Here is a 14,211-nt window from a genome sequence, read left to right on the forward strand (position 1 = left end):
GTCTGCGAGCATTAGCCAGCGCAGGTATTTTATATATATATATATATATATATATATATATATATATAGTCACTTACACCAGAGCAGGGTCTGTGTAGCAGCTGCACAGCAGTTACTGCCTCTGCGAGCATTAGCATTTGCAGGTATTATTATATATGTAGTCACTTACATGAGAGCAGGGTCTGTGTAGTAGCTGCACAGCAGTTACTGCGTCTGCGGGCATTAGTCTGCGCAGGTATTATTATATATGTAGTCACTTACACCAGAGCAGGGTCTGTGTAGTAGCTGCACAGCAGTTACTGTCTCTGCAAGCATTAGCCGGCGCAGGTATTATATATGTAGTCACTTACACCAGAGCAGGGTCTGTGTAGCAGCTGCACAGCAGTTACTGCGTCTGCGAGCATTAGCCAGCGCAGGTATTTTATAGTCACTTACACCAGAGCAGGGTCTGTGTAGCAGCTGCACAGCAGTTACTGCCTCTGCGAGCATTAGCATGTGCAGGTATTATTATATATGTAGTCACTTACATGAGAGTAGGGTCTGTGTAGTAGCTGCACAGCAGTTACTGCCTCTGCGAGCATTAGTCTGCGCAGGTATTATTATATATGTAGTCACTTACACCAGAGCAGGGTCTGTGTAGCAGCTGCACAGCAGTTACTGCGTCTGCGAGCATTAGCCAGCGCAGGTATTTTATAGTCACTTACACCAGAGCAGGGTCTGTGTAGCAGCTGCACAGCAGTTACTGCGTCTGCGGGCATTAGTCTGCGCAGGTATTATTATATATGTAGTCACTTACACCAGAGCAGGGTCTGTGTAGCAGCTGTACAGCAGTTACTGTCTCTGCAAGCATTAGCCGGCGCTGGTATACGTATATATACTTTCCTTATGGGGCTGTCCACCTTCCATCTTGGCACCCATTATAGCTCTTCACACGGATACCTTTGTGAAAGTAAGACTCAACAAGATGGGACTTCTTTTTCAAAGCATTCCAACATATAGAGGGGTCAAGCAGGGCTGCCCCCTCGCCCCCGGCTCTCTATAAGGCTTGTATTGGAGACCTTCAAATGTCAGAAAGTGATATCAGAACCTTCCCTCCATCACTGGGAAAAGAAAAGATCGCCAGACTCCTCTACGGTGACGATATTATTTTGATTGACCAGACTGCCGTCGGCCTATAAAGGAAACTTGACAACATCTTGGTCTATCTTACACTGAACGATCTCGAGATAAACCAAACAAAAACTAAAGTGATGATTATAGAAAGACCAACAACCTCTAAAAAGAAAACACCACCAACATGGCACCTAGTTAATGAAAAACTAGAAAGAGTGCAAGCGTTTAAATATCTAGGTGTCACAATCAGCACCAGTGTACAAGAAAAGCCCATGCAGGAATTAATCCGTCAAAAAACTAAAACCTTAAGCATCCAAACACAGATGATGGACAGAAGGTTTGGACGATTCTCCCTTAAATCAGCAATCAAGTTTTATAAAATGAAAGCAACACTAGCAATAATCTATGGTGCTGAAGCAATGTCAGCTATTCCATCAGAATTCTGGACCAAAATAGAAGGCCTATTTTGGATGAAAACACTACATTTACCATCCTCGACCCCGATAGCATCAATTAGGCGGGAGCTAAGCCTAACTTCATTAAAAGCCACCGTAGACCTTAATGGTCTAATGCTGTTCAGGAAAGCACAAGTCCCAACCCAGAAAATCTATCAGATGATAAAGACAGAATTAAATAAAGGGAACAACAAGATTCTGGTTTCATGGGTCCGCAAAAATCTGCTGCTCTTGGAGGAAATTAACAGCTCAGAGAAAGAGCTTGAGGAAAACCCAACGAAAACTGCAAAAAAACTAAGAGAATTGGATTGGTGCAAAACTTTGGAGATGGCTGGGAAGAATACATTGACATCTCATCTACCTATACCAGTTCAGAAACTAAACATGCCTGTATTTTATCTGGTGAAATACCCGAACAAGAAAATGTGTTCGACTTTTATGAGAGCCAGTTTGAATATCTTAAAAACAATGGAAATTCAAGCGATTCGGGACAAAACCAAATCCAACAATTGCAGATATTGTAAGGAGCATCAAACGGTGGAAACCCTAAAACATCTGCTCCTTAACTGTAAAGGTCTATTAACTACCAGAAAACCCATTTTGGACACCTTTACACCTATTTCTGTAGTCTGGAAGAAGAATATTGGTGGGCATATCTGATGAATGGGGAACACACCAAACCAGTCATAGCAGTGGGGAACTTCCTTCTAAGTCTTAATTTGGATTCAAAATAGCTTAAACACGAGCTGATTGTAATTAAAGGACAACTACTTCTGATTTAACCTCATTTAAGGACACACACAAAAAAAGGAAACGGGAAAGAAGAAAAATAATTTTAAAATATACAAAACAAAAAAGACAAATTCTTAATCAGGCGGCAAACTTGTAAAAACTAGAAATAGTTGAATTAAAATGTTTTTATATATATATATATATAATATAGTCACTTACACCAGAGCAGGGTCTGTGTAGCAGATGCACAGCAGTTACTGCGTCTGCGAGCATTAGCCAGCGCAGGTATTATATATATATAGTCACTTACACCAGAGCAGGGTCTGTGTAGCAGCTGCACAGCAGTTACTGCCTCTGTGAGCATTAGCCTGTGCAGGTATTATATACTTACACCAGAGCAGGGTCTGTGTAGCAGCTGCACAGCAGTTACTGCATGTGCGGGCATTGCAGACCCTGAACCGTACCGTAAATGAGCTTCGGAGCAGCTATTGTGTCTATGCCAACAACAGGCTGTCCCGTGTAATTTCAAAACCAGATGTTTAGAAAATCACGTACTTACAATATTTCGTTTCAGCAAGTGATAAGTACAATACAAGGCATTACAGCTTCAGCGTGCATTCCTAGAGGTTGTCAAAGGGCTCCTCTTAACAATATAACAACAAAGGGGTAAGAACGTCTAAGTTGATGGATGCTAAAAGAAATGTATATAAAATTCACTACAAGAGCTGGATTGCATGCACTCACCTGATGCCGCCTGGAACCTGGACATGCCCGGCGTTTCGTAGAGGGTAGTTTTCTAGTTCCCATTCGAGAAATGGAGCATGGCAAGGCCCGCCTCCACTTCATCACGTGGGCTGCTCTGCATCACGTGGGTTTCAACGTTCACAGTCACTTTGTCATCTTTTTTGCAAGAGAGGGAAGGCAAGGCGTTGCAGGAGCGATTCCTCCGTTCCAAAGAACATTTCCTATAGGTGGTGGTTATTTGGTAAGTCTTAAAGTTATCTCTTCATGATTGTTACTTTAGTGCAGAGCGGCAATATTGGGAAGTGGGTATTTCCGTGGTTTGTAATATGCACCAGGGGTGAGGTTTTCTTAAAGTACAGGCGGATTCAGTTTTTTTTTTCGTTATTTTCAGTGTTTTTTGAGGATGTGTAATGGGCGTCAAAGGGGTGAGGCAATATTGGGTAGGGGCTATTTCTGTATATTTTGGGGTTTGTACTGTGCATCGGTTTACTTAAAATGCAGGTGGATTCAGTTCGTTTTGGGGTTTTCTCATGCAGCTGTGCGATTTGCCCGTGGGAGATGTGTTTTATGGAGTGGGGCTGGGCACAGTGCGTTCCTCCCGTCCCAATGGGACTGCCACTGTACCAGTGAACAGTACAGCGGACGGTTAGTTGTCCTCCCCGCTGGAGGGGGGAGGGAGGGGGTTGGAGGATTTGGTATGTGCAGCAGATGGGGATATGTGTCTTATACAGACAGACGCATATGGGTACGAATTTCCAGAATAACAGTTCAGTTCTTTATTTCTCCTGCATGGGGGCGATTTGGCATTCCCCGGGGAGGGGGATTGTTTATTTACCCCTTTGCAATGTGTGTAAGAGAAGGCTAAACGGAGGCCTTGTATTGCTTTCATTATTACTTTCTGAAATGCCTTTACGACGTAACGACTTGTTTCTGTTACGTCGTCGTGACGTTTTCACGTGGGACGTCTACGTGCTAAGGAAGAGGATTACGGAGGAAGGAGTGGTCCACTTATTTTTTTATTGGGCATTTATAACGCGCTTATTCATCTCGGGAAAGCGCCTGGTATATTTGATATTTTTATTTACATTGAGCTCATACACGGGTGTTTAAGAGCGCGGCAAGGGAGGGGAACGGGATGGGTTTGTGTTTCCTATTTCGATTTTAGTTGCAGCAACAGCGGATCTTTGTGTGTCTTCTTGGCTGGTATCCTCATCCCCGGCTCCACCCACCCCCAAACATAAGTGGTTTATGGCCTTGCGCACACGCCGAGGGAATTTCATGCCGCCATCCAGTGGTGGAAATGAAAGCAATTTGGTGGGGGCGGAGGTGAGGGGGGCGGCGCCCAAAGAGGCGGGGTTTGGGGCGGAGCTCGCAGTTCAGCTCCTATCAAAGGAAATGTCCAAAATAATAGTTTTAAACGGCAGAAATTTCTTTCATGCTGCTGCTTTTCCAAACTATATATCAATTCCACTTCCCTGGCACTGGTGACTTCACTATGTTAATAATAGTTTTGACCAGTGTTGCTGAGTATTCTTTAAAATGCACAATTTGCTTCCCATTTTATTTATTTAAAAAAAAAGCTCTCCTTGGGTACTATTCAAACAGGGTCAGATCAGAAAAGGAATGAATTGCAATGTACAACTATGGGTCACTTTTTCATTGGTGCCTGAGACCATGGCCCAGTCCGACCCGCACGGGAGCAAACCGTACCAGCCATCTGTGCACCTAAACTACCAACAGCAATGTTAGTCTACACTGCGATCAGAGCTCATGAAGAGGAGTATTTTAAGCAGACTGAAAGAATCATTAAGAAGAGCAATTACTCTAGCTAATGGTGAAAGAGCGGATAGTCTGTGGGGAAACCCTGTTTTTATTATTTTTTTTATTTAATCGTGTGAACAATTTTTTTTTTTTACAAAAAGGAAGCAATTCAAGTTCTCCAGTGCATTTGCTTTATGAAGTTCATTAGCTATGAAGTCGCATCTTTCCTCTCTCATCAGCTTAGACGAACAAGTGAATGTTTCTCTACCGGTCAGATAATTTTTGTCACTTATGCTACCAAGCCAATCATTTCGAAGAAACCCACCACTGCGATGACCCAGTTCGTCTTTTTCTTTTCACTGCTTATTAAGCGGGCCCACCATTCCTGTTCATCATAAACATATACCTTTTTAAGCAGGTGGCCTAGCCATGTGGATCTTTCTTTTGAGAGGTCTGTACAGGATACAAGGAGATGCCTGCTTGTCTCGATTTGATTATCTTGGGTGCAGAAGCGGCATTTGTTTGAGTCCACCTGTCGCATGATCGCTAAGATCTCGTTTGTGCTGATTAAATTCAGGCAAATTTTCATGAGACTTACTCTTAGAGCTTTGTCTAGGATTTTCACAAGGTATGGTATAATCTAGTTTACTTTTTTGGATTATATGGCAGATCCTTTGTCAGGCTGCATTCAGCGTCTCTATCCAATCCATTTGTAGGATAATTTTATTGACTTTCCCTGTATTGGAGAGGAGGTCCTGTTCTTTGATCTCCATTTTGTGAGCATTTGGTTTTCGTTTCGCAGCCAGTTGAATGAGCTTCCTGTATAGCATCAGACCGCTTCTTTCAACGGTTGTTTTCAGGGAGGACAAACTCAGTTCACGTCGCATCAACACCATAGGAGTTGACTGTGGCAATGAAAGCACTTGGCACCAAAAGAGTCCCTCAAGCTTAATCCATATGGAATCGCTTCAGCTCCAAAAACTATACTTGGGATCACCTTTTGATCTAAAGAATTTCAGGATTGGCATTAATGAGAAACATCCAAACTTTCTGTTCATGATTTTTGTTTGGACTATTAAGGTTCTCTTTGCTCGTAGATGGTCTTGCATTGATGTTTCTTCTCTACTGTTGCTTGGTATTATCCCCAAGTATTTGAAACGGGTGACATTTTCCAGCCTGTTGCCCTCTGTGAACAGTTTGAGACTTTTTTTTTTCCTTTTTTCCAAACAACATTACCTTCTTTTTTTGTTTCGTAGAGTTCCAAGTTGTTGTCTCTCAGGTAGACCTTAAAGTTATCCATCTGTCTTTGTAACCTGACAGGGGTTTGGTCAAGCAGTATTATGTTGTCCGCATAGAGGATTTTTGTATTTCCCAACGACGGCGGGAATGGTCAAATTAATTCCTGGGAGTCGCTATAGTCAGCGATGTAAGAGTTGTACAAAGCTGGCGCTCGAGGGCATCCTTGCTTCTCCCCACGCGCTGTTATGATCTTATCTGATAACAGGCCAGCTTTGTTTAGCCTTACTCTCATTGAGGTCTGTGAGTACAAAGCCTGGATAGGCTGTAAAATTGAGCCTGGGCACCTTCGATGGATCGGGTTTTGCCACAAGATTTCTCTATTCACTCTGTCGAAAGCTTGCACCAAGTCCACGAAGATTAGACATAATCGTGTTTTGGCTTCAAGTGCTTTTGCCTTCAAGAAGAATGTTTGCTCAAGTTCCCAGTCCACCCACGAAGCCCGCCTGTAGTGGATCATAATTATCGGAGGCAAAAGCCCTCCAGAGCTAAGGAACCAAACATTTTGCCGATGGTATCCAGTAGAGCGATTGGGCGATATTGCCTTGTATCATTCTTGTCTCCTTTTTTTTAAAGATTGGCACTACAATGGCGTTTTCCATGTTGAGGGAATTGCACTGCAGTCTACGCAGTCCTGGAATATCTCACTTATATGGGATGCCCAGGCTTCCGGGTGCTGTTTCAGGTTATAATTAGTTAACCCATCTGGGCCCGGTGCTCGAGTTATTTAATTTTCTGATCTTGTCTTCTTGTCACTGGCGATGTTCCAGTGCACTTTAACCGATGGCGTGACAAGGGGGCATTTGTTTTCCAAAGATTTATATAATTCCTTGTGTGAAATCCAAGCTTGTTCAGCCACGTTGTTATCAAGTGTTGTTGATTCATTTACGCCTGGCTCAATCAGGGTCCAGAAGACCCTGGAGTTTTTGCCAATCCGAATGCACAGCATTGCTTCAGAGTCTGCTTGGTATAAATTTACTCTTTGCTGCAGTATCCAGGCTTTGTAGTTTATTTTCCTCCTCCTTTTGCTTTAGTTATTTATAATGGATTTTTTTGTTTTTTTCACCAAGCGTTTGCTTTGCCTTACCATTCGCCTTTTAGGTACTAACAGTTTGTTGTACACGTGGAGCTTTGGTTTTAAGGTGTCAGAGCTCTGCAGTTTAACTTTGTATACTTTGAGGAAGGGCTGATAGGCAAGAACTTCTATGCCTCTTTTTCCCCACTGTTCCTTTGCTTGGCGATAGTCAGATGTCAAGGAGACAATTTCTTTTTCTTTAGTCTAAGGCGTGTATTCCCCCTACAAGGTTCCAGGTTATTAAGCATGCTTTCCCTGTTCAGGTGTGTGACTTTCCAGTGGTTTGCTAGGTTATGGTCTCTGTTTAAGGTTCTCACGTCTTCAATTTGCTTCAGCAATTTTCTTGAGACACACGTGTGATCTATCGTGAGACCCAATCCTTTTCCTTCCCATGTCGGTACTGATGGTATTTGCTTGTTTTTTATTTTGTGGAGGTTATGCAGATCGTATACATCCATTAGCAGATTCCATTTTCTGCCACTAAGCTATGAATGCACTCTCGAATGAAGGTGTGCCTCCTTTGCCCTCTCTGTTATGCACACTGCATTTAAGCCGCCTGAAATTGTTTGATTGATTTAGTGGGTGGTGTTGGCTTCTCAAGGGTGTCTTCTATGGCGTATATTTGTCGGTATCAGTTCTGGCCGGGTTCCGGTAAGTGTTGATTAGGAGAATCTTTTCAAATTTAGTTAGATCTTCTTGGGGCTCTTGTCTATTCCACAAAACTAAGACTTCATGAATTAGTTCCGTGGCTTGAAGTGTAGAATCTAGCGTTAACCCGATTCCTGCTCTTATGGTGGTTAGGAGCCTGGAAATGGGCCTACCAACCTCCCCCTTAATTGCTGGTGAGAGTTCCAGGTCATATGCATCAAGGTAAGGCTTTGTAGTTAACCCTGTCTCTTGGAGACAGACAATATCAAAGTCGCCCAGGTTAACATCCGAGATCGTAGTTAAATGTCCGAAACCTCAGGTATTCCATGAGCACACTGAGTTTTTCCTTGGTGCAACTCTTCTTCTGACTTTCCCCCTAGGTCAAGCCCCAAAACCTCCCTGCATTTCGATGTTGGTGGCTAGAAGAATTTATAGTTTTTCTGGACTCCAAATGCTCTGCTTTGGGGGAGGTTGGTGCTCATTTTCCTCTCTACGCCTGTGCTGGTGGTTTCTCGGAATCTCATGCTCTTTGTTTGCCACTTCATTGTCTTTATTGTTTCTCCCGAAGGCAGGGCCTCATGGGAATCTCTTTAGCTTTTTCTGAGAGTCTGCTGTCTCGCCTTGTTGGCGAAGATTCATTAAGGGTCTGTTCATATGATGGACGGCGTTCACAATTTCGAAGAAACCCCCTCCGACTATGGTTAGGCATCCTTATGTAGGTTCTTGTGAATCTATAGTCTAGGTTCTTCAATATTGTATTACTTGGGCTTTCTTGGTGAGCTTTTCTGCCCATGTATCTTTCTCTTTCTCTCTCTTGATTCATATCAAACTTTTGTCTCTTTGGTTCATGAATCTCCTTAATTTCATAACCCATCCTTTTGAAGTCCCCTATAGAGTTTATGAAGAGGGTCCTTAGGTTAGTTGCTTCAATATGGAATTAGGAGCACTCTTTATTATCTTCCTCCCTTGGTTCAACAATCGGGATGTCCTCTGAGTGCAGTCTTGTCAGGCTTGCAGTTTGTTCGCAAAGTTGTATAACCTTCCTTCGGTTGAGTACTGCATTATTTGTTCTGTTGGAGATCCATTCAAGTCTAAAGACACACTTTTCTTGGTTTCTTGTGGTCTTTTGTACTCCTTTCCTATATTATTTTATGGGACCATGTGTGGTTCTGCTGCTCAATGAACTCCCTTTTTGAGTTTTCCTTGTGTCTTTGCTTAGTCTGTCGGGTACGGGAGGAATACCTCCCTACTGAATCTCCCACTCTTGTGTCACCTAGAGTTACTCCTGGTTTTCTCACGCCTCGCTCTAGATTTCTCGCTGGCCTTTTATACTGAGCTTTATCCTCTTTACTTTGGCTTCTGTGGGGCCGCCTCACTGTCCCCCTGTGTTCCGCCTGGGGACTGGAGCCTCGATCTTGTTTTTTTTGGCAGTGTTTCTTCTTGCTTCCCTTATTAATTTTTTGTTTTTTTACTTTTTAGGTTCCATTTTCTTTAGTTCATTCTGCGGGCCATCCGTTTTTCTTTTTACAGCTGGCATGGGAGTTAGCTCTGATTCAGAGTCTTCAATCGGGTAGACACTTGGCTCCAGTAACTCCTTCATTTGCTCGTTGTCTACAAAGTTCATGGCCAGAGGTTCAGTTCTCGTGGTCTCTTGTGGTAAATCCCCGTTTTTTCTTTTATGTTTAATTTCAGTATTGTCGTTTTTTAAAATGTATTTTTGTTTGAAGGTCGGCTTTGGTTTTCACAACGTCCTGAGCCACTGCCCCGTAACCTGTTCCCTTTGTGCTTTCTTTATTCCCTCTAAATACCATCACATCCTTTGCTATTCCTAGCCCATTTTGTCCAAAGATCCCGTAGGATGCCTTAGGCCCTACGTTTGAGATTTTGCTGGGGTAATGGCTCAATTAGAACCAAAGGCCCTAGATCTCTTGCAATAGCCCCATTCTCCCTTGGTTTCTTTTGTGCAGGTTCCATCTCTTGTGACTGCAGATCTGGGATAATGCCTTCCAAAACGTAAGCTGCTCTACCGTTGGTTTGGGTTAGTGCCAGTACTTCCTTTTGGGTGCCGGCTGATGTGGCCACTTCGGAACTCTGTTCCCAGGAATCTCGTACTGGTGTTTGAGTTGAACTTGTTGCTGTTACTAGTTCTGAGTGTCTGGTGTTCTCCTGATATTTGGCTTCAATATAACCCTCCAGATGTGTTAGTTTTGAATGGATGGATGACATTATTGCTGAGTTGTCTTTAAGGGCATCATTCATAGCCTCGTATAGTTTACAAAAAGAGGCTAGCGCAATTGTGACCGTTGACATAATGGACATCGTCGACTTTTTTGGAAGGGGTATCTCGTGAAACTGGAGTAGAAACGTTGCTGTGCCGTCTCCTCGGGGGAGTAATCTCCAAGGTCAACGCATGCTGAAGGATTTAAATATATATATATTTTTTTTAATAATCTAGCTTCCTGTTCTTTTTTTTTTTTAGCCACGTGTGGAGATGCCATCCTGTTTTGAGTTCCCTCATTTGTCGGTGTCATTCCAAGCTCTTGCCTTGGAAGGCTACTTTCAATAAACGATGCAGGTATTGAGTCTGGTTGACTTTTCTCTAAGCCAACCTTGGTCCGCTGGTCCGGATTTTTAGGCCTTAGGCAGGCTGCTGTTTATTTTGATGATGGGGGATCCGCTGTTGCGGTCGTTTCGTTTGTCATCTCTGGAATACGATTCTGTAGAATGTCCTCACTTAATTGGCCATCAGACCGTCCTTTTTCTTGCCTGATATAATTCCATTTTATCAATGTTGGTGTTTTGGGCAGGTCCTCCCCGTTTTCTGTCGTTGCAACGGCCTGTAGAGGAACCTCTGCTGAGCTTACTTGTAATGTAGCCCGGGCAGCATTTCGACGTCTGTCAGTTCAACAGGAAGCCACTCCCCCCATGAATTTTTGTTGCAAAAGTTTCAACGTGCTAGAGTACTGATTTTTTGCTGTAGAGCGAGAAGATGAGGTTTCGTTATTGATGCTTTTGGGCGCAAACGCATCTGTACTCGCGGTCTCTGAGTCTTGTAGCCCGCTCTAAGAATTCTCGCCCCTCCCCCACCCTGGCTTTTTTTTTTTTTTTTTCCCAGCACTTTGGCCAGGCCGGCCTTTATCCCTCAGGGGCCCATCTCCTCTCGGCAAGCGTCTTCGGTAGGGAGGGCTCCTTTCCCCAGCCGTCACTCACGCATTTCCTTGCTCTGTTTGCTCATCCTGTTTCGTTTTTTCTGTCCCGAAAGTGACACCACGGAAATCGATGGGCCATGAACATCACTGTGGCGGGGAGGAGGGTGGTCAATGTTGAAAGCAGGCATTCTACAAGCTGGACACATTATTGTTCTAATGTGCGTTTTACACATTCATTGGAAAAAAGTAATTTCCAAACTCAAAAGCCGCTGAAACTTGCTTTTACTAGTTTTCTTTGAGATGTGTTATTTTGAGCACCACACCAATACTCTAAATTGTGTGCCCCTTGCTTTATCACAGGTTATATTTATAAAGGTGTTATGTTTACAAATCAATGCTTCCGTTGTGCTGACAGCAGTTATTAGGAAATTAAACTGGGTTCATGGGTGACAAACAGAGGCAGAAATACCCCAAACCATCCCTTGGCCACGCATTTTATAGCACTTAAGTAATTGCAGAAAGTCACTCGATTTAACAAGTTTTTGCATATTTTTTTGTTTTTATTGCTTTGGTTAAATTCAACCTTCAACACAGTCTCCGCAATAGTCGTGTCAACCTGCTGAGCTACCCCGGGAGCCATGTCTATGCATCCCTTGATGTACTAAAATCACTGCATTACCAACAGTACTTTGGGTGCGCCACTGCTATAGAAGTGATTTAAAGTGGAATTCATGTATATCATCCTGCTGTGGGTGCCAGGCCTTCGCCTGCATGTGGCACCATGTTGCAGAGAAGCCGGGGGCCCTCGTGTCTGGCATGGAAGCTGCAGCAGTCTGCTGCTACTTCAGCACTGTCACCTAACTGCAGTATAAGCTACATGGCTATTACTTGATGTTTCCGAACTACCGTCCTCGTATTCTATGTAAGATATGTAGATGAATGATTGGAATGCCAGCAGGCTTGACTTCTCAACTGTTAAGGGTAAAATATAACAAGCTGATGCTCTTTCGCTCGCTCTATTTTTTTTGTCTCTGTGACTGAGTACGAGTTACGTTTTCAGGTATGTGTTCTGACTGCTCTCTCTGCCAGCTGGGGTGGACTAGCCTATAGCAAACTGTGGAGATTTCCTGGTTGGACCCTGCACTCTAGGTCCCTTTTGTGTGCGGGGGAAGTGTAGTGCACAAATATTGGTATGGTCAATCTGGTACGTCCTATAATTTTTTTTTTATTGTACTTTTTCAATTGCAGGAACACAAATTGGCTTAATCATCCCATCTTGGACAGCAAAGTCCCCAGCAGCAATGGCACCATAATAAATCCTGACATCTGTATTAAGACTTGCCAACGGTAAGAATGTCTTTTTTTTTTTTTTAAAACTACTGTATTTTGCTGTCGGTTATGGTGGGGTAATTTTAAAGGTATAGTAGGAGTCACAGTCAGGGATTTCAAACCTATTTTTGAGGCTGTTCCTTTCTCATGTTCAGTTTGGGGGCAGTACTGAAAGTTCACGTTTCATGTGGGAGTTGCATTTACAGTGCACTGTGTACTCTCCTGGTTTCCCAGCGCTATGTCCTGCTTACTAGTTCATGCCTAACACCTAAGAGCTGGTTTTAGTGTTAGGCAGAATCATATGCATTAACCTTTGGGAACACCACACACAATTAAGACTACAAAGGACAGCAATTACTATGGTTCAAACAAACACTGATTCAAGGTTTCTGAGTAAAAGAATATACATTTATTTACACCATCAGGTATAAAACAGTTCACTATTATAAAGCAGCAGAAAATCACAATCTTAATACACTACACCACCACCCAATCAATTCTGGACAAGTTAAGCTCAAAAATGAAGTGTGAGCAAAATGGCACTCCAGCAATTTAAAAGGGGAGGAAAGACAAGGTTATTCAAGATCGACAAAACCAACAAGTGATAGGCAGGGCAATCTAGAAAAGGCTTACTACAGCTAGGATTCAAGTCAATAGGCCTGGGACAATGTTAATGGTTCAGAGTCTTTGCAGAGGATCACACAGTTCAGAGTAGTTCACGGTTAAGTCTTTGCCAAGAGTTCAAAACGGAGTTGGTCGGAGGAAAAGTTATTCAAAAGAGTAGAGAAGGACAAGCCTTTGGAGAGGCGAAAGATTTCAAACACTTTCACTGCGGTCGGATGGAACGAACGACCGGATTTGAACAGTACCTTAAATGAAGAAGAATGCTGTAGCGGTTGTTCCTGCAGGCTCACGTTTCCTGAAGCGACTGTCGCGGTGAGAAGGAGGAAGACTGGAGGGTCCTGCACTGCCCAGGGAAGAAGCCAGCAGCAGAGTAAAGCGTTGAATAAAAGGTGCGCTCCTTTAAAACCCAAACTGGTTCCGTTCCTCCTGACTATCGGTTCACTGCAGTGATGCACAGCAAATTCGACCAGGAGACGGAGGCCGGTGTTTGGTGAGCTGCTTGGTCCCACCAAGCTCAAGGGAAGAAGATTCCTTGCAGATGTTCTGTCGTCAGAGTTTCGGGCCTGCAGCAGGGCTTCACCAGGATGTCCAGTAGTTGCAGCAGTCGTCTTCCTTCAGCTCCTTGTTGGTTCTCTCGTTCCAGTGGCGACTCTGCCTTCCAAGTCCCAGAGACCAGCTTTTAAGCAGTTTTCTCCCATTCACAAAGCAGCGTGGCTGTCTTGGCAGGACAGTCACCTAGCCAATCAAGCAAGAGTGCAACTTGGGTCTCCAAGGAGACTCTGTGGAGGGGGCCTCAAGCCCCTCCCTCAAATCCTATCCACCCAGACACTCGGGCGCCTATGGAGGGCTTCTGTGCAGAAGCCCGCCAAAGGATGGCAAACAAAGGAACCAAACCTGCTTTGGCGCGCAGAGTGAAATGCGAGAAAGACGTTTACAAAAAGAAATGGCGAATAAACCCGACCGGAACCAAATAAAAATAAATGGGGGCCAGCGGGGTTAGAGTTTGATGCTACCACCATAGCCTCTAACTGTACCGAGGCTATGTTCATAGTTTGCGGTAGAATAAAAATGGTAGATACCACTGCCGCCATCCAAATCTTAGAGAAAGGGGAACTAAATAATGCTCCTTGAGAAACAGACAAAAAGGGATAACTATTAACCCTTCCAGTACTCTATTGGAAGATCGGTTGTACTGGGTCTGTAAATTTAAAAAGACCAGTAAAGTCAATGGTAACTTTACATGTTCTGTGAGACGGTGTCAGTCCCAGAAAATGGAGTTTAAAGT

The 14,211-nt window shown here is 43.6% G+C and overlaps 1 protein-coding gene and 1 long non-coding RNA gene across 8 annotated transcripts in view; one reads left to right on the top strand and one right to left on the bottom strand.

Moving 5' to 3' along the window:
• LOC138504277 (uncharacterized) overlaps window positions 1–3,152 on the bottom strand; it is a 152,996-nt gene extending 149,844 nt beyond the window's left edge. Inside the window, exon 1 of one of the 2 annotated variants that reach the window (XR_011279815.1) lies at window positions 3,045–3,152. This is a non-coding gene — a long non-coding RNA (uncharacterized lncRNA). The remainder of the gene's footprint in view (window positions 1–3,044) is intronic. The other variant, XR_011279816.1, reaches the window with a different exon arrangement.
• A 28-nt stretch (window positions 3,153–3,180) lies between these two features.
• Window positions 3,181–14,211, top strand: part of MYO9A (myosin IXA) — a 1,154,601-nt gene continuing 1,143,570 nt past the window's right edge. For all 6 annotated transcript variants that reach the window (XM_069624659.1, XM_069624658.1, XM_069624661.1 and 3 more), the window contains exons 1-2: window positions 3,181–3,285; window positions 12,222–12,320. The gene's annotated coding sequence lies outside the window, so the exon portion shown is untranslated. The remainder of the gene's footprint in view (window positions 3,286–12,221; window positions 12,321–14,211) is intronic.

The sequence above is a fragment of the Ambystoma mexicanum genome, chromosome 11 (genome assembly GCF_040938575.1).
Source record: "Ambystoma mexicanum isolate Mex_15411 chromosome 11, UKY_AmexF1_1, whole genome shotgun sequence".
Taxonomy (NCBI): domain Eukaryota; kingdom Metazoa; phylum Chordata; class Amphibia; order Caudata; family Ambystomatidae; genus Ambystoma; species Ambystoma mexicanum.